We start from the raw sequence: 26,246 nt of genomic DNA on the forward strand, positions 1-26,246 counted from the left end.
TGGTTCCCTCTCCTTCCTCTAAAATTCCTGGTTACTTTTAGGAGCCTCATTTTACTCAAAATACTACAATTTCTTTATTCTCTTGTGCTCTAGGCTTATACTTCCATCTGTTTATGGAAAAAATCTCTCTCTGGAGGACCTATGAGCTTGTCAAATTCAGCCTGCCCACAGATAAATCACATTACTCTCCTCCAACCTGTCCCTTCCTTGCTGTCCTTAGTCAAGACATACAACAGCCTCTACACAGCTGAGCGAGCTCAGATCTCTGTCTTCACGGTGTCTTTCTTCTTCCCCATTCAGTCAGTCTACTCTGACCTAATTTCAGTTTTCTCAATTCTGAATCAGTAATTCCTCTTGCATGAATCTCTTTCTCTTCCTCCCTTCTGCTATTGCCAGCTCTTGTCCTCTCTTTTCTGGACAGCTGAAGAACGTCCTTGATGGTCTCCTTATGAGAACTTTCCCTCCTCTAAATCCACCCTTTACTCGGCAGCAGGAAAGGCTTAATCAGCAAAGAATACTCCCCACCCCTCCTAGAACCCTCTGCCAGTACCTGATATCAGGTCCTTAGCAGTAGGGCAAGGTGTAGCTGCAGCAGCTCATGCCTTCAAGAGAAGGATTGTAGGTCATTGTGTATCTGAAACAAGTGACTCCAGCTGCTCCTTCACCTTCTCACCCAGGACTATAGGGGCCTTCTTCAAAGGACCCATGTTCCCATCGTTCTGGGAATTCCTCCAGGTTCTCACCCTGGCCTGGTTTCCCTACTTTATATATTATGCTTCATACCAAGTTCTTCCTGCTCTGCCTAACCTCTAATGGGTAGTGGCCCAATTGGACTGTCTGATGAGTTTTGGAGATTGATTCTTGGCTCTCCCTTGGTATCATGGTCTGCCAGCCACAGGCAAGCCCCACACAGCCCAGGTGACTGGGACACTGAAAACCAGCCCATGTCCAGCACCGTGGTCGAGCAGGGGATCCAATGGGACTCCCAGTGACAATGCCAAAGACTATGAAGTTTGAGGGATGAAGTTCACCGGCAACTTCTTGGAGGAGTCCATAACAAGTATTTCCAGTTTTTTCATTCATTGATTCATTTAACAAATATTTATATAGGGAGACTACCAAATGCCAGATACATTACACAGTGTGGAGGATACAGCACGGAGGATGTCAGACTAGGTCCCTGCTCATGGAATCTGCATTCTAGTGTTGGTGGGACAGAGACAATATACAAGTCAACTCATACATGGCATCAAAAATTGTCAATGGTTTTAAAAGTCTGAAGACAATTAATCTGTACAATATGTAAGTGACTGAGTAGGAAGGGCCAATCTAAACAAGATGCTCAAGGAATTAGCCACTGAGAACATGAAACTTAAGCAAAGATGTGAATGATAAGAAGAAACCAACATGCCAGTCTTGGTGGACAGAGTATACTACGTAAAGAGACAAGCAAGTGCAAAGCCCTAACATGGGAATGAACTTGGATGAGTCTGAGGAACAGAAGGGAGACAGTGTGACCAGGCTTGATGACAAAGAGATAAGTGAGAGGAGATGACATCAAACAGGAAGACACAGACCTGATCGTGGAAGGCCTTGGTGAGTTTGCATCAGATGTTTACATTTCCCTCTGAGAGCAAAGGGAAACCATGCTCTACAGATCCAGAACAGGAGCAATGCTAGAAACCATGGTGATTAAGCATCTGTCTAGGTTCCTGCTAATCACACAGGGAGTGGAGAAGGCCCCGAAGGAGTGAGTGACTGCTGAATTTCTTAGATGCCCACAACCCACAGACGATATCTTGATGGGACACCTGACTCCTGGGGCTAGTGAGGAGTTCAAAGAAGAAGGAGACTAAATGGATCCAGGAGGGAGTAAGCAGAGACTTAATCTTCTTTCAGTAAGTTCTCCTTGAAGGGAGGGCGCTGGGAAGGTAGAGGGCTCCAGGATTCGGAGAGGCTGAACATGTAAGCTCCAAGGATCCAGTGAGGCTGGAGATGAATGTGAGCGCTAAGACAGTGCCATTGCAGCCTCAAGACAGATGCAGGGTTTTGAGTTGCAACAATGGAGCCTTGTTAAAGAAGCAAAAATACTCCCACTAAACCCTAGCCAGCCCTGGACTTTCCATACTGTTCATTCTCAGCTCTGCTCTCCTGCACAGTGTGCACCCTGAAACAACACGCACAAACCTGTAAAAATACACATAAAAATGGCATCCTGATATTTATGCAAGGTGGGCCCCAGAAGTGCCCAGTATGCTTATAGTATAAACCCCAACTCCAGGCAAAATAGCCTCCTTGACCTTTTTAATGACCTAAGAAGTAGATCTCCCTTGAGAAGAACCTCCTTCTTTCATGATTGTTCCTTTTCTTGCATGGTAGTTTTACCTGTGCTAATATGCAATGGTGAAAAAAGAAAAAAAGCAATACTCCCAAATAGAAGGTACTGTGAAAGGGCTAAGACTGCTCCGTTCTCTGACAAGCCCTGCTGCCTCGGCCAACAGTGAGGCTTTGGAACAAAATTAGGACTGTATGAGGGATGAATGGGTCCAGTCTGTCTCCTGCAGAGGCTCTGCCATGCGGGTGGGGCCAGAGTCGTCACTTGGTTCATAAGCTTTCATAGAGCGTCTTTCATTCAAAGATCCCAGGACACTTCACAGCTGCTAAAATGATCCTAAGCAAATATTTGTAGCCACACAGTACAGGTGGGAATATGGAGGCCCTGAGAAGAAACAGGACCAACCAAAGGCCCCAAGAGTCAACTGCAGACGTAGGACCAGAATCCAGGACCTGAGCCAGGTCAGAGTTCTGTCTGCGGGATCAGGCCTGGGAAGGGATGGTTAGGACTTCGTGACTGAGACGAGTCGTGATCAAACTAATTTGAGGGTCCACAATAACAGCCAGGTGTGAGCCCACTGCTTCCTATTCCATTGCCACTTAGGTGTATGTGCATGGTGACTGGGTGACCTGCAGCTCTAAGTGGTTGGGAGCTTTAATAATTAAAGCCCTCTAATTAAATTGACAGTGTCTGTCAGAGTGAGCTGATACAGAAGAGTGTTTTCTGTGTTCCTGAGAAATTCACTTTATAGCTTCAATTAAATCCATTTCCTGTGTGCTGGGGCCAAAAAAGGCCAATGTACAAAACAACCACATGGCCATATTGCCAAGACAAGGGCGGACACAATAGAATCCACTTGCCCACTTCTCTGGGGCCCACCTTGCAGGCTGGGGTCCGAGTCAGGGGGCCAGAGTCAAGATTAAAGAGTGCTGTGGTCTGAATGTTTGTATCCCTCTAAAATTCGTGAATTGAAATCCTAACCCCCGAAGGTGATAGTATTAGTAGATGAGGACTTTGGAGGGTGATTGGGTCACGAGGGTGGAGCGCTCGTGGATGGGATTAGCACTCTTATAAAAGAGACCCCAGAGAGATCCCTCACCCCTTCTGCCATGTGAGGATACAACAAGAAGTCTGCTACCCGGAAGATGGCCCTCACCCACCTGGTCTGTGGTACTTTGTTTTGGCAGCCCGAACAGACTAAGACAAAAAGTATACTTTGATATGGTCCTTCAGGGTGGATGCTGCCCTATTCTTGCCACTGCTGACCTTAAAATAAACAAAACTTCAACACAATGTAGAGTTATGACTTAGGGTATTCAGGCCTCATCTCAATTGGCCTCACTGGAGTGGGTTAGCTGAATGACAGACAAGACAGGAAGGATTTGGGAGGAAGGATAGGAAAGAGAAAATAAGAAGGGCTCCAAGACTCATGGTGGGCTGCCAACAACATTATTTCTCACCCCATTTGACCCTCAGAGGTTGGTTTGTCCTGGGGCTTCTCCCATGGGTCAGATCTCAGTTGAGATGTCTGCAGATGCCAGGAACTTGGTGGAGCTTCAGGGCCCACAGGAAACCTCCAGCACAGCCATCGTGAGGTCAGGGGCCATTTTGTCACTAGAGAGTGGTGGTTACGAATTCAAATTCCGACTCCTCCATTTACCAGCTGTGGGATCTTGAGCAAGTCACATCATCTCTTTGTGCCTCATTTTTCTGGGCACAAATAGTAGGTACTTGACAAGGTTGTGAGGTAAGAAGTTGCTAGAACAAAGCACTTAGAACAGAACTTGGTTTGCATTAAGAACGCAATAAATGTCAGTCATTATTATTACCGTTATGTAGCAAATTCATGGTACCCTAGAACTTGTTAGATTTCTGATTCCTCTTCAATACAGATCCAATTCACTCTTGGGTCCAATTTAACTTGGGAGTTACGTATAAGACAATTTCCAAGTAAAAGGGCTTTGGCCAAAAGACCACCTTTGTTGGCAGATGAGGAAGGAAGCCAGGCTATGCTGAGATGTCGCCTCATCACTGATATTTGGCTCAGCATTGGCCAAGGCTGGCCCTGGGTAAAACAGAGATAGGCCAAATTTGCTTATGTTGAGCAGCTGCCTTCTAGCACCACACCATCCCTGGCCCACCCAAGATCTATTGCCCCGGAAACCGCTAGGGCAGGGCCATCAGCGGCAACCTCCCACCATCAATCAGTCAGCAGGCTTGCAGTGAATTGGAGAGCAAGGGCCAGCTCAGCGGGGTATACTCATGGCTGTGGGCTGGTGAGGAGGAGCCAGGGAGAAAGCCAGAGCAGAAGAGGGTATATTCGTCTGAGCAGGTCTTGGGCAATGGAAAAGCATTTTGTATACTGTCAAGGGCCACCCAAATGTTAAGGGGTGTTATTATATAACTGTTACTACTTTTCGTTGAAAAACCAGTTATTTAATATCTATGTAGCAGGCAACAGAGCAAAGGAAGCCAAAGAGATCTGGGTTTGCACCACCTCTGTGGCTGACACATATGTGACCTCAGGCAAGTAACATCTCCTTTCAGACCCCAACTTCCCGTTCCGTGAAGTCCCAAGAGAGCAGGGCCTTCGAAGGGACTGAAAGTGATAACGTAGATTAAGAGCCTGGCCCGTAGCACACAGTCAACCAAGGTTGCTATTCCCTTCTCTCTAGTAAAGACACAGAGTACTTTTTTTAACCTGGAAATGAAACTTCATAAAACTAGAAAGCCAGACTCTGGCCCTAGGGAAGGCTTCAGTAGTGAATTATTTCCATAGCATCTCTTCTCTCTTCAAAGACCACGCAGAGAAGGAATATCTATTTCGGTTGGTTCAGCCTTTAGTAGCCATTGCTTGCAAAAAGTAAGGTTCGGGAATGTCTTCAATATGCAGAGCTCTTGTGTTGATCTAGGTCCTGTCTCTATGGACTACACCCATCAGGATCCTCCAGGTGTGTGTTGAGAGGGCAGAAGAAGCTTGCCAAGGAAGTTGAGGGCTCCAGGAGACTCAGTGCCAGGCTTTGTGTGCTGGCTGGAATGCTTCCCGTGGTGCTTAGTGACTAGAGAAGACAACCACCCACAGGCCAGGGAATGTGGAGGGGTGTCCAGGACCGTGGGAGCATTCTACTCAAATCCACTTGACGCGGCCGGCGCACCTCGTGGCTTCTCACATGTCCCCTTGCCTGGGCTGCTTCCAAGCCTCCAGTCAGGCTGGTCTAGGAGCTAGGAAGCTCTGTTTGCGAAATCTCCCACACGTTGGCAGCCAATGCCAGACATTTGTCAGACGTGGGGATGCGAGTTTATGGAGGTGACATGGATTTATTATTCCACGACCAATTTGATTCGTACCTCTCTAGACCATGACCTTATTTCCTCCTGCTTCCGTTGTACTAACACCACCACCTCATGGACAGACCTACTCACTACAGACAGCACTGATTTCTGTTTTTTTTCCAGTCAGTACTCTCCAGAAAAATGAACTCTCCTCCTAACATCCGTTTCAACCATCTAGGCCTGTGAGGATGCCAAGAAGCAAGCACAGCCCAAGAAAAATATCCACAGGGAGTGTGAACAGATTAGACCGATAGTCCCCGAGATTATGCGTATATACATATACATATACAGGTTACTTATATATATGAGCTATGTATGAGATGAGATATATGTATATACACATACACGAGATTTGTGTGTTTGTGTGTATGGGTGTATAAGCTCCAGCTAATCTATACATTCTTATTTTTTATTTACTTAAAACAATAAATATTTATTGATTGGAATATATCATATAAATCTATTTATTCCTGGGCCATCTCTAGGTTAACCTTGAGATGTTCCTTTCTGCCTTACGCACACTTCTCAGGCTGCATATGTTATGATTTCTTCTCCACCCCTGATATATATTTTAACTTGATTTCACTGGGATAAAAATTATTCTGCCTCTTGTTCTCAGGATGCATATCAGTGAAAAAGGCTAGTAATGGGCATTAATAACAGACGGAGAACACCCAACCCAGGCTTGGCACATGCAGGAGTTTAATGAATGGCGTGGGTGGAAGTGGGGCTGGTAGGTGGGGAGGCAGCGATTGCTCCTATGGAGCTGTGGACTCAGAAAGTTCCATGGGCCCAAGGTCAACAACATTCAGGAAGACCCCGCAGTCCGTGCCCTCGAGGAGCAACCTGGTTAACATCTCTAACCTCTTAAGCCTGTTAGTTGAATGAGTAGAATCATCACACCCTGGGAGCTTGATACCCGAACGTTTCTACTGCTGATGGGTCTTTGGCATTGTAAAAATGCGCAGAAGATGGAGAGGCAAAGCCGTATTTGACATCCAGTTATTTCGCAAAGAATTGAGTGAAGCTAGAGGTGGTGGGGCCTCTCAGCGTTTCTGGATGTATAATCAGAATCCTCCCCCTTGCACAGGTCCCTTGTACCTGGGATAGGTTGCAAATACCTTAAGTAGCATTTCTATTATGATAGTGAGAACAAATAACAAGGGCTCCCATTTCGTTCACTCTCTTCTCCCAGTCTGTACCGTGAGCTCTGAGAAGGGCTTAGAGGGTAGGATATAGCAGAAGAAACTTCATTCAGTTTCCAGTCCTCTCAATTTGGTTAGAAGGTAAGAAGTTACCAAGCAAAGCACCTTGTGCAACCTACTAACCAGCCCAGGGTAGAATGAACCAGTATACTCTGGTATTGAACAGACACACACTGGAGACCAAAGGTTTAGGTGAACTTGTCTAAGGCTAAGAGTTTACCATGACTTGGTTTCCCCATCTGTCGAGTGAGGAGGTTGATTCCAATGATCCTTAAGTTCCCTTTCAGGGTTAATACTCTCTAATCCTCAATTTTAAAATTATGAAAAGTTCAAATTAACTGATGATAATGACAATCCTACTAGAAATTTTAGAACAATGACACAGAGAACCCAAAACAGCAGAACATCAAGAAAGCATTTATGTTTGATTCAGAAATTCAGATTGATCATCCCATCTGTCATATCAAAATATTGATTGTTTTGCAGAGAACTAAGTGGGTCTGGGGACGAGAATAACTCATGTTGTTAGTAGTTTGCATTCCATGAGCACTAATGGTGGGCAGCCAAGAGAGGACGGAATATGTGCCTGAGAGATAAGGAGTCATTCACTGGTGTGACAATTAGCTATTGATGACCCCCTCCCAGTCCTAACCCTGAGAGGACGACTTAGAATTCAGTGTGCACCCCACTCACTGGGCATCTGAAGATGCAGACTCTGATTCAGTAGGTCTGGTGTGGAGCCCAAGATTATGCATTTCTAACATGCTCCCAGGGGAAATCAGATATGTGAGTGCAGGAAAAATAGCTGTTCCACGGGGTTTTCTACTGGGTGTTAAATGAGGGCTCCAGATTTTAAATGCAATTGCAGTTCAAAGAATGGGGACAGCCCCAAATGTTAGGGGGGGAAGCTTAGCTTTCTTAGAAGTGGAGGGTCAAACCAGTGTGAGCGTGGAATGTTGCTGTGGTGGAAATGCTTATGGATAATTGAGAATTAGCTGTTACGGGAAAGGGAGGGAGAGAAAAGAAGGCGTTTTGCAGGTGGGAGGAATGGAGTGTTATGTTGACTGCAGTGCTATTAAAATGCAGTGGTGGTTGTGAGACACAGAGGCCCTCATCTCAAGGCTCTGGCCTTTCTGTCCTTTGAATTGAGGTTTGCCTTTGACTTAATGGAACAATTTTCTTCTAGTGCCACAACAGCCGTTTCATTCCAGGATGGATTGCAATGTGAACTGATCTTTTTCCATTTCACGTCCCAAACCGCAGCACAATTAGTTTCTAAATAAATGTCAGTGGCTTCTGGGGGAGGCTCTGAATGCGAGGCTGGAATACAGTGGCCAGCCACAAACAGTGTCGATGTTGGCTGTTCCCCTAAAAGGGCTCAGCGGTTCTGATTGCACCCATCCCTGTTAGACACCCTGTATTTCCTAAGAGGCGTCAACGCCGATGAGCCCCCACTGGACGTTTTTCATGCCAAGTAGTTTAAAAGACAGAAAGAAGAAGGCGTTTGTTTTCAAGGTCAAACATGTTTTAAGGTAAACACATCCCCTCTGCCAGGAAATAGTTGTGCACGCTTCCGTGAACTCATGGTCTTTTGTCTTGACAGACTCCAATCACATGTGGAGATGACGCCCCACTCCACTTCATCTTTCGATCTGAGTGAGGCCAGACGGTATGGGTTGAATTACATCTCCCCAAATTCATATGTTGAAGTCCTAACTCCCAGTACCTCAGAACGTGACCTTGTTTGGAAATGGAGTCTTTGCAGATGTAATGAGTTAAGATGAGGTCACACTGGAGGAGGGTAGACCCTTAATCTAATATGGCTGATGTCCTCACGCAAAGGGCAAATACGGACACAGACACACGCATAAGGAGAACGCCACGAGAAGATGACGGCAGACGTCAGGGTAACGCATCATCTATGAGCCAAGGAGCACGAAAGATGCCAGCAAAACCTCAGAAGCTAGGGGACAGGCGTGGACAGAGTCTCCTTCACAGCCCTCAGAAGGAACCAGCCCTGCCCTCACCTTGATCCCAGGCATCTAGTCTCCGGAACTGTAAGATCGGATGTTTCTGTTGTTCAAGCCACTGGGTTTGTGGTACTCTGTTACAGCAGTCCTAGGATATTAAAACAACAGATTGATAATAAAGTTAAGTATGAATAAAATTAAATAGTTATATGGATGGCCTTGGAAAAAATCTTTCAGCCTCTGTGAAATAAAGAAGCTGGAGCAAGTGGTTAATGAAACCCCTTGCAATCCGTGAAGGTAGAGCATTCTGTGATTCTCTGAGATTCTGGTATATTGATCAACCTAATGCCATTTTGTAGATAACACCTGGCAAGTGGGAGCTGAGAAGCAACAGCTACACCCAGAGGAGGCCGAGCACAAGAAGAGGAGATGGAGCTCAGACAACCAAGTAACCAGGCAGAACCTTAACCCCGTGGGGACCTCAGATGCTAACAGAGATTGGACCATGCCTGGGTGAGCAGGGCCCTGGTAGCAGGGGGCAATCTCTGCAGAAAGCAGGGTGACCTAGGCAGGGCTGGCAGTGGCCCCAGTCTCCTCCTCCTCCTGCAGGCAGGGCAGTCTGGAAGCAGCAGTTGGGAGTCAGGCTAAGAGCACTGGCCTGAGTCTCTGACCTCCAGAGTTGGCAGTTAGCAAAGGGCAAGGAGGGCCAATTCACAAACCAAGGTAGGCAACTTCAGGACTATTCAGGAATATTTGTTGAAGGAGACCCTTGGTAAATTGGGAGGTAGGAACCCAGAGTCATCATAATTTGAGTGTAAAAGACAAGGCGACCTCATGTTGCTGTCACTGGCAGGTGGCATGTGGGCACTGGAGTTACACGTTCATCTGTGACCAGGATCAGCCATTCTATGCTGTTCATTATTGATTTCCCTAGTCTGTGTCTTGTGCATTGCACCCCCTCAATTTGTCACAGGAAAGGACAATGAAGTAGGAATTTGTTCCAGGAAGAGGGAAAACAATTAGCCAGTTTAGTAATTAGGGCCATGTTACCCTTCCAGACTCAACTTTAATTAGCTGCTTATTTGAATTAGTTTTATTGTCATCATTACATGGATTATATTATTTAGTGCCTGTTGGTGAAGGATAATGTGTGTGACCATGAAAGTTAGCTTAGCAAATCAAGAATTTGAACTGGAGAGGCAGGGAGTTAAGCTTTCCTATGTCATCAGTCAAACAAATATTAACCGACTCTCTGATATGTGCAAAGCCCTGTGCCAGACACTTGTCATCAAGGTGCATGGTCACATACATAGTTGCCAATGATTATTCTTCAAAATAATACAGGAAGCAGAATCCTATGTTCTCTGAACAGCCCCTGTTTTCTCTGTTTTTATGCTCAGGCTTTTTCCTCTTCCAGAAACGCCCTACCTTACAAAATATCTCTCATCCTTCAAGCCTATCTCTCAAATTATTTTATCTACCCATTTCCTCCAGATCTGCTGAATGGGAATATTCCTTCTTTCGTATACCCACAACTCATTGCAAGTCTTTTATGGAAATTATATTCTACCATGTATTTTAGCTAATAGCTTTTTGTCTTATTCCTTTTGCTAAATTATATGTTCCCTGATGTGGTGGGTTGAATAGTGCCTCCCCCAAATTCATGTCCATCTAGAACCTCAGAGTGTGACCTTATTTGGAAATAGGGTCTCTGTAGATGTAATTAGTTAAAGATCTCAAGATGAGATCATCCTAGATTTAGGGTGAGCCCTAAATCCAATGCCTGATGTCTTTATAAGAGAAAGGAGAGGGAGATTTGGACACAGAGAGACCAGAGAGAAGAAGATGGATAAATTTCTGTTGTTTTAAGCCACCAAGCTTGTGGTGATTTGTTACGGCAGCCCTAGGGAACTAATACGTTTGAGTATAATTTATGATTTACTTTTGTATCCTCTCAAACTTGCTTATAAGCATTTGTGAAAACACTACATTTGCAAGTCATTAATCTCAGCTTTTGTTTTAGCCATTGTGGCTAAAGAAGCACTTTAAAAAAAAAAAAAGCATCGAGGACCAAGCAAAGTCAAATTACATTAGTTAGTTATGCTTTCCATGATATGTGTCCTGGAAGGCACACGTGCCTTTTGTGTACAAAGGAGCCAAGCAAGAGATGCTTGGATCTGGGTACAGACAGTGGCCGTGCTGAGTGCAGATATCTGAATGAGGCCCCTGACTTCTGGAGGGAGTCCTAGACTCAGTGAGACAGGCCACCAGGAGAATCCAGGTCCACTCTCTGCGGCCCTGAGTGATGCAGAGAAACTGAAGTATCTGGGTTCCTAGCTGGCCCCTCAAAGGGCATGCAGACAAGATGGGGTTTCTCCAAAAGCCACATGAAACACACCCAGGAATTTGGAGCCAAGGATGACCTTATGTCCAGCAGAATAGACTTTGTCATCATTTGAGGGTACCTGCTAAGTCTCCCCAGTGTGCACAGGGGTTGGAAGGTCAGGATTGGGGATGTATTTCTTTGGGTTAAGCATTGGCTCTCCAACCCACCTGTTTCTAATGCATGAGCACCTTTGGGAGGTCTGCTCAGAAACCCGCTTATTTTCTAGTGGCTGTTGCTTTATCAAATAAAACTTGTAATCGCTAACATATATTGAGTCCACTCCACGCCAGGAACCATGCTAAGCATCTTACACGTATTTGATCGTTCAATTCTCATGGCAACCCTGCAAAGTAGGTATTTAAGGCCCCATTTTACAGATGTGGAAACTGGAACCTAGAGAGGTGAAATAACTCACTCAAGGTCACACAACCAGTCAGTTGTGCTGGGTCTCAAGCCCAGTTCTTCTGCCTCCAAAGTGCAGGCTGCTAACCCAAGCTGTTCTTGCTTGTCAAAGGGACTCTGCCTCATTGAAGGCACAAGCACCAATGGGGCCCTAGTCACAGGAGGGAAGAGGGTAGGCAAAGGGGAGGGCAGCTGCTGAAGACCAGCTTTGTGATTTCTTCCACATCTGTTCCCCGCTGAGATGCACAAAGGCTGTTTGAAACAGAGTCGTTAGAAATACCGTGGAAGCAGAATGCATAGCTAAGCGAGCCCCTAAGCCCCTGATAACCCTGTTTCCTGCACTGAGAACACCTTACGCATCCCCTTAGATTTTTGCACTGGAACCAAGATGTGACTCTCCCCAGTGTGTTGGTCAACCAGGATTATGAGGTTTTGCCCTGTAGGGGTTGAATTCTCAGCTGGAGGAGTAGATGAGACGCCACTTTGCTGAGACCATGGGGAGGCCAGATGCACCCTTCCAGAGCCTCCTACTTCTAGCATTTTGCTCATTCTGATTTAAATGTTCTGCCCTTTTCAGGCTCTTTCCCACTTGTAACTATTTGCATGATGGGCACAATGTTTTTATTCTATTATTAGTCGTAAACCAGGGGCAAATCACTATTTCAATTGATATTGCTTATAAACTATTACATCAATGCTCTACAGTTCTGTAGTACTGCCTTTCCCCAGGACTCTCAAGAATATAAAGAAACAAAAGCCCAGTGAGATTTCAGTCCAGAGCCTGCCAGCGCAGGGCTGTTCCTCTGATTTCTTGCCTCGGTGGCGTTTCCTGGAGTTCCAAGTTATTTAATGCTTAGGAGCGATATCTGATCTTTCTTTCTGTTGTCCCCCAACAGCAGCGGGAACTCTCTCATTCAAACACCAGCTCGCGTGAAACCGAGGAGAAGGCGGTTACACTGCTGGGCACTACACAGCTGTGCTTTCTCGTATTTGCCCAGATGGCTTCCTAGGGTTACAGTGACAGCCAAAGCTCTCTGTTTTGAGTAAGCAAACTGCATTTTAACCACAAATGTCTCTGAGTATTGTGGTCCTAAGTTATTCCAGAACAGTACTGAGGGGCTCCTTTCTCAGCCTGGGCATCCCAAGATGGGAGTGAACACTCACCAGCATGGATTACTGGTGGCTTTATTGCCAAGGCTAAGGTGGTTGTGCCCAGGGCGGGCTGGAAAGGCAGCCCACTGTGCCATTTAGAAAGCAGCCCCCAGCGCTCCTATCAGATAGTACCATGTGTTGCTTGCTGGAGAACTGGACTCTACAGAAGGATGTCCATCTATTGCCACTCTGTCCTGGAGGGTAGCACTTTGCTCAATCACGGCTGTGCTTTGGGGTTTGAGAAGAAAGCAGAAATAGCCTAACCCTTTCAGAAAAACCATCTCAGAAGCCTTGCTCTGTAGCAACATATCCATATCGATGTGTAGAGTGTGCCTGGCTCCATCTTCCCCCGCACACCTCCTCTTGACCTCTTATGGCAGAGCAATTCAGGAAAAAGAAGAGACTGACAAAAGAACCAGCCCTCCCATACCAAGCTCCTGGTACCTCTTGTGTGTCTACTGCCTGAAAGGGAAGAATTAGGTAAAAAGGACAACCAGGGATGTAAGCAAAAGGAAGCCAACCCTAGCTGAGTAGATCAATGATGCTAAAGCCCAGCCCTGTCCACGTTATCTTGGCGAGGGGAGGGGAGGACTGGCACCAGGTTGCAGTAGCAGATGGTTGGACTGTGCTATGTTTGGTTCTCACTTAAGGGAGCACCAGGTTTGGTGAATCTCCCAGTGCCTCCCACACTTCCAGGGGCCATATCATGGGCGGCATGTCTCACTGGGTGGTCAGAGTTATGCCAACTGATGATATCGCAATCCAGAGCTGTTACAAGACCATGATGTCAAGCTGTTAGTGGCTACATTCCCATTGTCCAGTCCAATTAAAAGCCTTTATTCTCATACATGGAAGCTCAAGAGTGTCCACAGAAGTAGTTCTCATCATGCAACCCATAGACAAGCGGTGGTCTGTAAGGATTCTCCAGGTGACGACAGACTGATTTCTCATAGGATAGGAGGTTTGCTCATCATTCTGCGCCATCAAACTCTTTCTTACTCCAGTGTCATTCCCACTGACATATACATCTGACTTGACATGGCTCATCTTAAAAACAAAAACAAAACACAAACTTTCCCTTGACCTTATATTGCCGTCCAACCGTGGCCCAGCTCTCTTCTTCCCTTTATAGTAAAACTTCTCAAAAGTTACGGATTATCACTGTCTCTATTTTCTCACTTCCCATTCTCTCCCAATCAGCTTCCTCATTCTCAACTCCTCATTCTCAACTCACTGACCTCTGCTTACTTAATCCAGAGGTCGGTTCTCTGCTCCATTTTACAAAACTTCCCAGCAGCTATTGTCACTGTTGACCCCTCCTTCTTGAAACTTTTTCTTCTCTAGGGTTCCATGATGCCATATTTTCTTGGTTTTCCTCTTACCACTTGATTGCTTTTTCCCAGTCTCTTCTGCCTGACCTCTTAATGTTAGATCCCCCAAGATGGGATCTTCAGATCTCTTCTCCTCTTCCCTTTCTTTCTCTTGGTTCTTCTCTTCTCCCATTTTCCCTCTTCTCTTCTCTGCTCTGTCTCCAGGTAATTTCTTTCAGTTTCGTACCATCTACGCATTCACGACTCTCAAATCTATCTTTCCAGCCTTTATCTTTCCCCTAACGTTCAGGCTCGTATATTTAACTGCCTAAACGACATCTCTGCCTGGATGTCTAATAGCCATCTCAAACTTAAATGTCCAAAATTAAACTCTTGGTATCCCTCCAAAGCCTATTTCTCCCCCAGGATTCCTTTGTGAGAAATTGCTTGGGTCCAAATGTTAAGAATCATTTATCTTTGACTCCTGTTTTTCAATTGTACCCCACATTCAACCAGTCCTATTGGCTCTAACTTCAAAACATATCCCAGAATCTAACTACAGCTCACTACATCCACTGCTACAGCCCTAATCCAAGTCATTATCTGCTGCCTATACCACAGCAAGAACTCCTATCTCTGGGTTTCCACACTTGCCCTACTGTAATGCATTCCCTACGTAACAGAATAGTCCCTGAAGAGTGTAAATCTGCCATATCACCCCATTGCTTAAATCTTGCTAATGGTTTCTAATCATATTTCAGAATAAAATTTAGGCCACTTGCCGTGTCTATAAGACTCCTACGTGATCAGACCCCTGTCCTCCTCGCCTCTATTCTCGGTTTGTTCACTACACTATTACACACTGGCCTTCTTTCTAGCCTCCAGACAGCCCTGACTTGTTTCTGTCTCAGAATCTTTGCATATGCTGTTCCTTCTGCCTGGAATGCTTTTCCTCTAGACCTTGGTGTAATTAACTCTGCACCATTCAAATTTCAGCTTCATTGTCACCTCCTAAGAGAGAGCTTCCCTGACGACACAGTTTAAAGCAGCTCCCAAACCTAGTCCTTATCAATCTCATTACACTGTTTGTTTTTCTATATGTCAATTAACACTCTCCACTTGAAATTATCTTTTTATTTGTTTATGATTTATTTTTGTCTCTCACACTAGATCACATGACAGCAATCTGGTCTGTCTTGTTGACTGCTATTTCCCAAACTTATACTAACGCCTAGCTCAGATCATATGTTCAATAAATACTTGTTTTGTGAGTAAATGCTCCCATTATGATAAGTTCTATACTGTGTTTCTGTTTCTGGTATGAAGTAACATAGTTTCCAAACCTGGCGTCACAGGAGAGTTACCTAGACATATTTTTCAGATTTTTGGTCCCCACCCCAGGCTCTATTGATGTGCCATTGAAAGTGTTCTGATCTTTCCACTCACACTGATGAAAAGTCTTGAAGGGGCAGAGGCAAGGGTCAGGGCGCTAGAACTCAGGCTAATGGAATGAGGGTTAAGTGGTCTTGTGAGTCCTTTGCTCCACCAGAGTAAAAACTTTTTGGAAACCACTAGATTGCAGTTGTGGGTGGGGGTAGAGGGGAGATGAGAGGCTGAACTCTGTGGCATGAGCCCACCTGGCTGTCGAAAGTCAAGGTCCAGTTTTAGCTACTTTGGAAGCTAAGTGAGTCTGTGAATTACCAGGGCACCTATTAGTTCAAGAAAAACTCTTTACTTCACCATGTCCTTTAGCTTCATGACCTAGAACTCTGCTGTCCAATCCAGTAGCCATGATTTAAATTTGAATTAATTAAAATTAAGGTATTTGACTTTGAATTAAATTTATTAAAATTAAATAAAATTAGGAATTCCATTATTCAGGGACTGGCCCGGTGGCATAGTAGTTAAGTTTGTGTGCTCCACTTCAGTGGCCTGGGGTTTGTGGGTTCAGATCCTGGGCATGGAGACCTACACACTGCCATCAAGCCATGCTGTTGTGGCATCCCACATACAAAATAGAGGAAGATTGGCAAAGATGTTAGCTCAGCGACAATCTTCCTCAAGCAAAAAGAGGAAGCTTGGCAACAGATATTAGCTCAGGGCCAAGTTTCCTCACTGAAAAAAAAAAAAAATTCTATTATTCAGCCTCACTAGCCACATGTCAAGTACTCACTAACCACATGTGCTAGTGGCTACAGTATCAGGCAATGCATTTCCATCATTACAGAGAATTCAGTTGGACAAAGCTGGTCTAGAAGACGGGCTCCTGGGGTGGTTAGGGCATCCACCTGCTGTTGTTATTGCTTTAAATGCCAGTCTTGTCAGTCTGACACGGAACTAAGCTCTGCCCTGGTTAAGCAATGGGTCTTGTGAGGCCTGGGTATTTCAGCTGAGCAGGTGGGAAGCTGATGAAAACAGCTCGTAAAAGCATGTGCCAGCAGACTTGCCCACACACAGAGGAGATGCACATTTTTACAGAGACATACCATTGTTGCCTCGGAGGACCTAGGGGAAAGCACATCTCTGGACCAGAAAAGGCACTTTCCTTAACTCGCTCTCCTTGAACTCTGAGTCCAAGGTCGCTCATGGGAATATCACAGGAATTTGCTAGGCAACTGTTTCTTGGGCTTACATTCTATATCCCCAGTGAGATTATTGGTCACTAGAAGGCAGGGGAAATGACTTATGCTCTCATATTATCTCTTCCTTAGCACTTCATATACAGATGATAAACACCAGCACTTAGTCTATCTTGCATTATAATTAGCTCTCTACATGCCTCTCTTTATTTGCTCATGAAGTTCTCAAGGGCAATGATAATATCTTATTCCCTTCCTTGCAGCACCTGGCACTATGCATGATGCATAATTCTTTCTATACAAATATTTGTTAGATCAGATGGGTAGGTGATGGATGGATGGATGGATGGATGGATGGATGGATGGACAGATAGATGGTTGGAGGGATGGATGGGTGGAGGGATAGGTGGGTGGATAGGTGGGCACGTGGATGGATGGATGGACTCAGACCCGCACAGATGGAAGATCCTATGTTGCAGTAATATCAGCCTTTCTGGTGATACATCTTTTGTCATCTCAGGACTTAAGACGAATTCAGTATTATTCTCTCTTCTGAAGGTGAGAAGACATATCTTCCAAGTCAACAGTGCGTGGATGAATGAGGGAAAGATTTTCCAATGTCATCAGAGCATTCTCATGGGATTTCATCAGAAAAGCCACTTCCTTTTTATTCTCTCTGGTAGAAAGTCCACCTAGAGAAAGAACAAATCTAACTCAAAAGGAAAATACGGCAATAGGGAACTGTCATAAGAAGTTGTGTATGTGTCATATGAAACATTCAGGTTCCCAGAGCATTTTTTGTTAGTCCTTTAAGGACCCAATCTTGAATGCTTACCATAGACTATTGAATCTTCTATCCCCACATCTTGTCTCTGAGGGAGAAGAGAATGAGACTGCATGTGGTGTTACACACGGGGAGGCACATGAGATCGCAGAACCAAGCACAGGCCAGCTCTTAGCCACCTGACAAAGGAAATAACTTTCTTGGGGCATATTCATTATCTCCTTGTTGTACGGTCATGTCCATGATGTTGGGACAGTAAAGGGAAATCTAATGATGCTTATTCGGGACACCATGACAAGCAGATTGTTTCCCCCTTCTAGCATACCTTTTCATGTTAAATTATCAATGATACAAGTATTGGTTGGCTGACTTTTCTTGTAATTCTTTTCTGATTATAAAAATAATCCATATTCATTATAGAAATATCAAAACATACAAAGGAATTGTAGAAAGTTATAAAGAAAACTAAAAATGGAACTCTACTATCCTGAGTTACTGTTGTCCTTTTTCTAGGCATATATGATGCAAATATGTACAATTATATCTTTTTTTGAATAATTAGAATCATGTTGTTCATACTTTGTTATTTGCTTTTATATTTAACAATATATTATTACGAGTATATTCCCATGCCATTAAATATTTTTCAAAGCAAAGTGGTATACAGTTAAAAAAAAAATCCTTGTCCCCTCCCCCAAGATATATAGGCTATAACTAAAGTATTATTTAGAGGAAATTTTATGGTTTTAAGTACTTATATTAAGAAAGAAGAAAGGCTAAAAATTAATGAGTTAAACATCTAATTTAAGAAGTAGACAGAGGAATAACAGAATTAACAATGTTCCAAACAGGAAATTAAACTAAAGTCATGGACACAGAAATGTTTTAGATTCGTCTATTGTATCTTTTTTCATTCTGTACTTTGAACATTTTGATCCTTATCTTTTAGATGTGTCTCGTAAAAGAGCGTTTAACTACATATTTTAAATTCAGTCTGACATCTCTGACTTCTAGCTGAGGCATTTAGTCTATCATTTAAATGTAATTGCTGAAATATTTTATCTCTATATCTTATTTTGTGTTTTGTAACTATCTGACTTTCTCTATATATCTTATTGTCTCATTTTTTTGCCTTCTGGACTGATTTCTTTTCATTTCTTTCTACTACTTTGAAAGTTACACATGTAATTCTCTTCTCCTGGAGCTTATCCTAGAATGTCAACAAACATACTTAACTTATCATATTCTAAATTTAATTAATAACTTTCCCTCCTTCTGTACATTACAATGACCTTAGAACACTTTAATCCTCTTCCCCCTTCCAATGTATAAGCTATTGTTGCTGTTTATTTCATTTCTATTGTCATTGTTTTATACAGTCAATGTTTTTTGGATTTACCCATGTATTTGCCACTTTCTTGGCTCATTATGCCATCTTTCATCTCAATATTATACATGAGATGACTTCCTCTGCTTAAAACAAGCCCTTAGAATTTTCTTTAATCACAGTCTGTTTTTTCTGACCTCAAAGTGTCTTTACTTTACTCTCGTTTTTGAAAGAGATCTTCACTGCATATATGGTTTTAGGGTGATAGTTACTTTCTCTCAACATATTAAAAATATTTTCCACTACCATTTAGCTTCCATGATTGCTGTTAAGAGGTCAGTTGTAAATTGGTCATTCCTTTGTGGGTAAGCTATCTTGTCTGCCTGCTTTTGAGATCTTCTCTGGCTTTAGTGTTTTGAAGTTTCATTATGCTGTATCTGGGTGTGCATTTCTTTCTTTTTCTTTCTTCTTTTTAAAATCTCACTTGCATTCCTTGGGGTGCCTGAATCTGAGGATTGGAGTCTTCCATCAATTCTGTTTGTTTCTTTCTCTCTCTGGACTATGTAATAAAGTGCTGATCTGTCTTCCAGTTTTCTAATTCTTTCTTCAGCTGTACTGATCTTCTCTTAAGCCACCCCTGGAGGCTTATTAAAAGATTTAGTTACAATATTTTTCATTTATAGAAGTTCTAGTTGGATTTTTTCTCAAATCTGCCTGATAACTTTTATATTTTTGTTCCTCATTTGTATTTATAGAGCTTATTATGGGCTGAATTGTGCCCCCTCAAAATTCATATATTGAAGTCTTAAATCCAAGTACCTCAGAATGTGACAGTATTTGGAGAGAGGGCCTTTAAAGAGGTAATTATGGTTAAATGAGGTCATTTAGGGTGGGTCCTAATCCAATATGATTGTCCTTGTTAGAAGAGAAAATTAGAACACAGACACACACAGGGGAAAGACCATGTGAAGAGAGAGAGAGAAGATGGCCATCTACAAGTCAAGGAGAGACAACTCAGAAGAAACCAATGCTGTTGATACTTTAACTTTGGACTTCTAGCCCCCAGAGCTGTAAGCAAATACATCTCTGTTGTTTAAACCACCAAGTCTGTGGTACTTTGTTATGGCTGCCCTAGCAAACTCATACAGACTCCTCGATTTTTTGTTCAAATATAATTAGAAATACTTTTTTATATTCTTCGGCTGATAATCCAGTAACCGAAACCTTTTGGAAGCTGAATCTCCTGTCTTTTTTTTTCAGCAGCATTATGCTTATGGGGCCTGGTATCCGTGAGTTTTGTGATCTGTGCAGGTAAGCTCATGTTTCTTGAAAGTTTTATTAATGGAAATTCTTTAAGGAAAATATGAGAGGATTTGCTTTTCTCAGTGCCATGAGCCTACGGCCACTTCCAACTCAGCAGCATTCTACACTAATTCTCAACTTGAGATTCTTGGGACTACCCAGATAATGTGAATTCAAGTTGGAAAATTCTACAGTGGCCTTGTGTTTATGAATAATCAAAGCAGAGATTTTGCTCCCTTACCTAAGTACTAAGGTTGGAAAAATGCAATTTTCCTTGATGGCTAAGATAGTAATGGGGAGGGAGTAGGGAAGCATATGTCTAATTCATGCTCACATTAAAGATATAACCCACTGGGATCCCAGGTTTCTGTGTTAAATCTTCTACTAGGTTCTGCACTTTTTGGAGTCCTTAGGCTTTTTCTCCTGTGGCCTGGCCACTGGAGCTTGATGAATGTTCTCAGGATGAAAGTCAGATTTAGTGTTTCAAAGACAGTTCCAGAAAGAGAGGTAATTTTTAGCCCAGATCCTCTGTTACTTCTCCAGAAGGGTCAGGCTGGCCTGTGCTGGGAAAAGTTTAATGCTGCCGTTATGTCTGTCTGCTACCTTCCTGCCCAGCGAGGTGAATCTTGCCTCTTAAGGGAGCTAGGTCCAGAGGGAAAGCATTTTCTAGAAATCATTTCTAGATTTCCCAGCAATTTATGCAAAGTCCTTATCCATGCATTGACTATCCTGTGAGCTCTGGCCCCACACAATCACAGTGCTCTGGAGATCATGTACTCCCACCACCATCTCTCTAATCACATTTTCTCCATTTCCTATACTCTCCTTTGCAAAAATAAACAGAAGAGCCATCTGCCTTGGAAGATATCCTGGTTATACTATTCTCTTTCAGAAAGTACTAGAAATAGAGGCTAAATTCAAAGACACTACATCACCCAAAGCTGTATGAAGATAGGGCCAAGGTTCTTACATCTGTCACATCCCTAAAGGAGAGCCTGCCAGCTCTTATTTTAGGAGGATTTTCTATTTCAAAAGCCTGAGCCAGCATATGAAGTGGATCTCTGGCCTGAAGGCATTTTGAAGCATCTTAACATAAGGCAAGTAGCTGAAAAGTGTATACAACCTCACCTGACACTGCCTTTGGCTTCCCTGAATGCAGAGTCGGCCTCAGTCTCCAAGCTGCTCTTTGGAAGCCCATCGCATCCACAGAGGATGAGGCAGGCCAGAAACACTGATGAGTTAGTGGGCCCCAAGCAAAAATCTGCCTGAGAGACACTCTGCTCCATACTGATTAACCTCTGGTTTTATGTAAAACTGCCGATGTGGTTTACAATTAGTTTTTGATTCTCTTTCATTGGAGTTAGTCTTATCCAAGGAAGCCATAGGAACCACATGACCCAAAGACTGATGGACCCCCTTACTCAGGCTCACTCTTGACCAAAGCGATTTGTGCAGGTTGAAAAAAAAGCCCAGACAATATTGACACACCTACTGACCTTCCTCATTAGCTGTTGCGGCCAGGCCCCCTTAGACAGCCTCAGGCAATCACAAGAGAAGCTAAGCACATTTTCAAATTCAAAGTAAGGTCTACACAGGGCTAGGAGTCTGGGCATTCTCCTTGGACAAGGGCAGAAGTCAACTGTCTCCCTTTATTACCAGCCCTGCCTGCTCCACATTTTCAACAGGATAAATCAGGTCAATAAACTCTACTTGCTTGATGGAAGGTAAAAGGCATAAAGGATGAATATTATTTAGGAGATGAAAGATCAATTAATGCTTAGGAAGTGTTTAGGCCTAGAGAATTCTTTTTCTATTTGTGAAGGTGGTCACTTGGAATTCAAGCTCAAGTTTAATATGAGTCCCGTGGGTCTAAAAGACTTTTCAAATACTCTTCAAAAAATTAACTACCGGCATATCTGATAACAGATGATGGAATAAAATGCTATTAGTCTCTTTCCCTTTCTGGAACACACAGAAAATAATATCTACAACCCTGAAACCATTCTGAAGAATATTTAGAGCTGATTGAGTGAGAGTAACAAGAACAAGGAATACCAACAATCAGACCAGTGCTTGACACTTGGTACATGTTGACTCTCCAGATCTAAAGCAGGATGCTCACATCTCTGAAGGTAAGTGAAAGAATTCTATAAAACCCAACCAAGAGTGCTGAACTTGGAACAATTAAGTTCAAATTCCTGGAGAGGACACAGGAGAAAAAGGACAATTTCTATAGTAGTATTCTAAAGTTTGCCATTTCAGGATGGCAGGGACATGTGGATGTCATAAGACAGAACCCTGGGATAAGCCATCTGTGTGTTCTAAGACCCCACCCCTACTCCGAGCCCTCCTCACTGCAAAAGAGAGGACAGCAAAAATTTTAAGCAGGTAGTTATTCAGAGCAAAGAGCACAGGACATTTGTGAGAAAACCTAGACAATAGTAATTATGAATAAATTTGAAAGCTATGCTTCATTACCTAAGGATATGATTAAAGCAATGCTTAAAGGACAATTATTAGGCTTAAGCACTTAGCATTAATAAATACAAAATAATCAAAGTAATCTATGACTTATTCGACTCAAAAAGTTTAAAAAAATAACACCAGATAATTACAGAAAGCAAAAGGAAGAAATAAATAATAATGAGAGTTGAAATAAATAAATTTAAAGAAAATAAATATCTGGCAGAAAAAATAAATGTACCCAAAATCTAATGCTTTTAAATGAAATAGATAAACCATTAATTCCCTCCCTCCCCTCAAAAATGAGAGACAAAATACAAATACATAACATTAGAAAGGAGAATGAGGAAATAACCAAAGATGGAAAAAATTAAAAGAAAACTCTATGCTCAACTCTAAGTAAGCAAATGTGAAAACCTAAGGAATTATCATACATGAAGTGAGAAGTTGTCTAGATGCCAAACCCAGATAATTTCACAACTGAATTAAGTCTTTGAGAAATATATTATTCTAATACTTTAAAAACTTTTCTAGAGTAACTAAAATAAGTGCTTCCAATGTCATCTTATAAAGCCACCATAACACTGATACCCATACTTGACAGTGATGGTATGTTATGCACACACAGAACTCACAAAAACAGCAAACCCATTTACTAATAAATCTAATGCAAAAATCTTAAATAAAATATCAATACATGAGTTAGGATTTTCTTTTTTGCAACTGACACACTTTCTAACAGCTCCTTGACCAGAGGAGAAAAGGTAGCTCGATTACAAGAGAAAGAAATCATGAAAATATTTCAACAATTCAGAAGGGCATTGTGGCAAAACTGACTTTTGATCATGGCCTTTGGCTCAAGGTCACTGTTAGAACCACCAGGTGAAAGAGTAGTAAATCAGAATTAAGGAGCTGACTGCAGGTCAGTGGATTTTCTAAGTCATAGAAAAGCTTGGGGCTGAGACTGCTCAGAAACCCAGACATTGACTCTGCTTCCTCCAATCTGGGAGAAGTTTCTTTTGTGCACATGAATGTTCTCTTTAGGTAAGTTCTCCCAAAATGATGACATGAGCCTATGAATACAGTTCTACTTCCTGTCCAAAATTCCAATAGGCTCTGAAGGTGGCCATTGAGGAGGCTAACCTGGTGGGATGAGAGAAGTACCATGTGAGCTGTGAGAAGAGAGGAAGAGAGATGGGTTACATTCTTCAGAAGAATAAAAATGGAGTTTGTGAAGGGGCAGTAAAGAGGACGTGGAGAGATGGGCTATGACATCCTTGAAATGGCTCAGGTCAGTAACAGCAGTCATAAAGAAACCCAGTCAGGACTGGGGGTTGCTGACAAGGCTTACACTCCTAAGAGATTAGAGCTGAAGTCATTAAACAGTCTCTGTGGAAGCTTAGCTGACTGTGCTCTGCTTAATCCTCTTAGGCCAACAGGCCCTTCTCACCAGGCCTTGGACGGAGGCTCATAACGATTCTGACCTAAAATGCAGGCCAGCTTTAGAAATTAGACTAGCTATTCTGTGAGCACTGGGAGTTAGTGCATGAGTTGGTTTGTGAGGTGTGGAAAACCAATTTGCTAATGGCACAAGACTTCCATATAACTCCAGCCAAACACCAAGAGAGGAAGGAGAAAAAAAATCTCAAGATAAGTATTCAGTGTGGCGTCATAGGAGCCAAGAAGAGTAACAGCTGTAACCGTGACCATCACTCTGACTCTCCCGGGCCAACCAGGCCCCTGAGGGACATGGGAAAGAAGTAGTTCTAGCACATGGCCTGTGGGGTTTGAGATTGAAACTGGTTTTCTGAGAGAACACAGGCAGAAGCTAGAAACCCTCAGAGACTCTCAAGACATCTCCTTTTTCCAGAAAGATTCCAGTCAGCTCGATGAGCCATAGCAAGCTGCAGCCGGATTGTCAAATTTCAAGAGTGGGTTGAAAGTCAGTCTAGGTCTGAGACAAGACTTTCAGTTGAAAGAGTATATGAAGATCTTTCTCTGAGTAATTTCCTTCCTAACTGGCTATAAAAAGAAGGAATAAGGGTCAGCTCTTAATTAGGTTAAGATCTCAAAGGCTCTGAGATCAGTTTATTCTTGTGTAAGTGTGGATTTACCGTAATCCAACATATGTAAGGCTCTTTGTTTAGAATTTGCCACCAGAAAAGGTAGAAAGCAGCGCTACCCTCAAGAGATATGGTGCCTCAGGTGTAGTTTGAAATTTTCAAACAGCCACGTTAAAACGTAAAAGGATATGGACTTTTGGGTGATAATGATGTGTCATTGTAGGTTAATCGATTGTAACAAATGTCCCACTGTGATGCAGGATGTTGATGGGGGTCTATGCGTGTGTGGGGACAGGGTTAGATGGGAACTCTACTTTCTGTTTAGTTTTGCTGTGAACCTAAAACTGCTCTAAAAAATAAAGTCTATTTTTAAAGAGAAAAAGGAAATAGAAGAAGTTAATTTTAATAATATATTTTATTTAACCAGAATATTAGCATTTCAATATGTAATTAATATAAAAACATACTAATGAGATATTTTATGTTATATTTTCATGTTGTCTTTGAATTCAGCACATCTCAGTTCCTCGTAGCCACTTTGAAGTGCTCGGTAGCCACATGCGGCTGGTGACTACCATATTAGATAATGTCATATCAGACATAAAGGATTACATCACATGGTCCCTGCCCTCCAGAGCTTATATACTTGCATCTTCTTCCTATGGGATGGAGCGACTTACCTGTGAGGACCCCACTGTAGAGAGGTGGGAGCTTTTCTGGAGTCTAGTGCCAACTACTAGTACCAGATGGGTTTTACAAAGCTCTCTCCTCTTCTCAGGTTCTGGTTAACAGACAACTTTGCCACCCAACCAACCAATCAGAACTAATCCCTGATGGCTTGACAAAACAAATTCCACAGGACCAATTGGATCAACCCAAACTCACATGCCTCCTCTTACAGTGTTTGAGAGGTCTCCATTCTGCACAGATTTAGGGGGACAGCACAAGGTGAGGAAAGAATGAATCAACCCTCTGGATGATCTCTGTAGATCAGCCTAACTTAAGGACACATGTGAACACTTAACCCGGACCAGGGCTAGTAGAAGGACTAGTTCAGACATACCACTCTTGCCACTCCTGAAGGGAAGTTTGGCTGACACCTCCATGGTTTACAGGGGTAACTTTTTAAAGCGCTTTGGTCCTTCACACGCAGCCAGCCCCCGATGAGGCGGCTGCAGCTGGCAGCCTGAGCCGGCACTGGCGCTAATGCCTGGTCAGCATGTTTGTCCAGCACTGGCCTCCCACTCATCCTCCAGACCCGCTGATCCTCAGGCTCTAATCTCTGGCTCAACACCTTGGCTTTTTGTACCCACTTCTAGATCCCTTCAGATGCTCTTGTCTGGTTCACTGACCTTAGCTTCTTGTTCAGCTCTGTGCTTTCCTGATTCTGCAGTCTCTCAAGTGTGGGCAGGTGTTTCTCTCTGCAACAAGGACTGCAGGGAGCCATCACCAGCCAGGCTTGCCCAGGCCTTCCCGCCTCCCCTCCTGGCTTCCCCGGTCCCTGGCAGTAGGGAGCTATTTGGGTGCAGTGAAGCTCATGGCTAACCCCTACCCCCAAGGTCCTGGGAAACTCCTGTTAGAAGGACCAAGTGTGGGTCTCAGAGTCTGGCCCTTATCACAGCCTCTCTGCTTCCG

This window comes from Diceros bicornis, chromosome 29, assembly GCF_020826845.1.
Source record: "Diceros bicornis minor isolate mBicDic1 chromosome 29, mDicBic1.mat.cur, whole genome shotgun sequence".
Taxonomy (NCBI): Eukaryota; Metazoa; Chordata; class Mammalia; order Perissodactyla; family Rhinocerotidae; genus Diceros; species Diceros bicornis.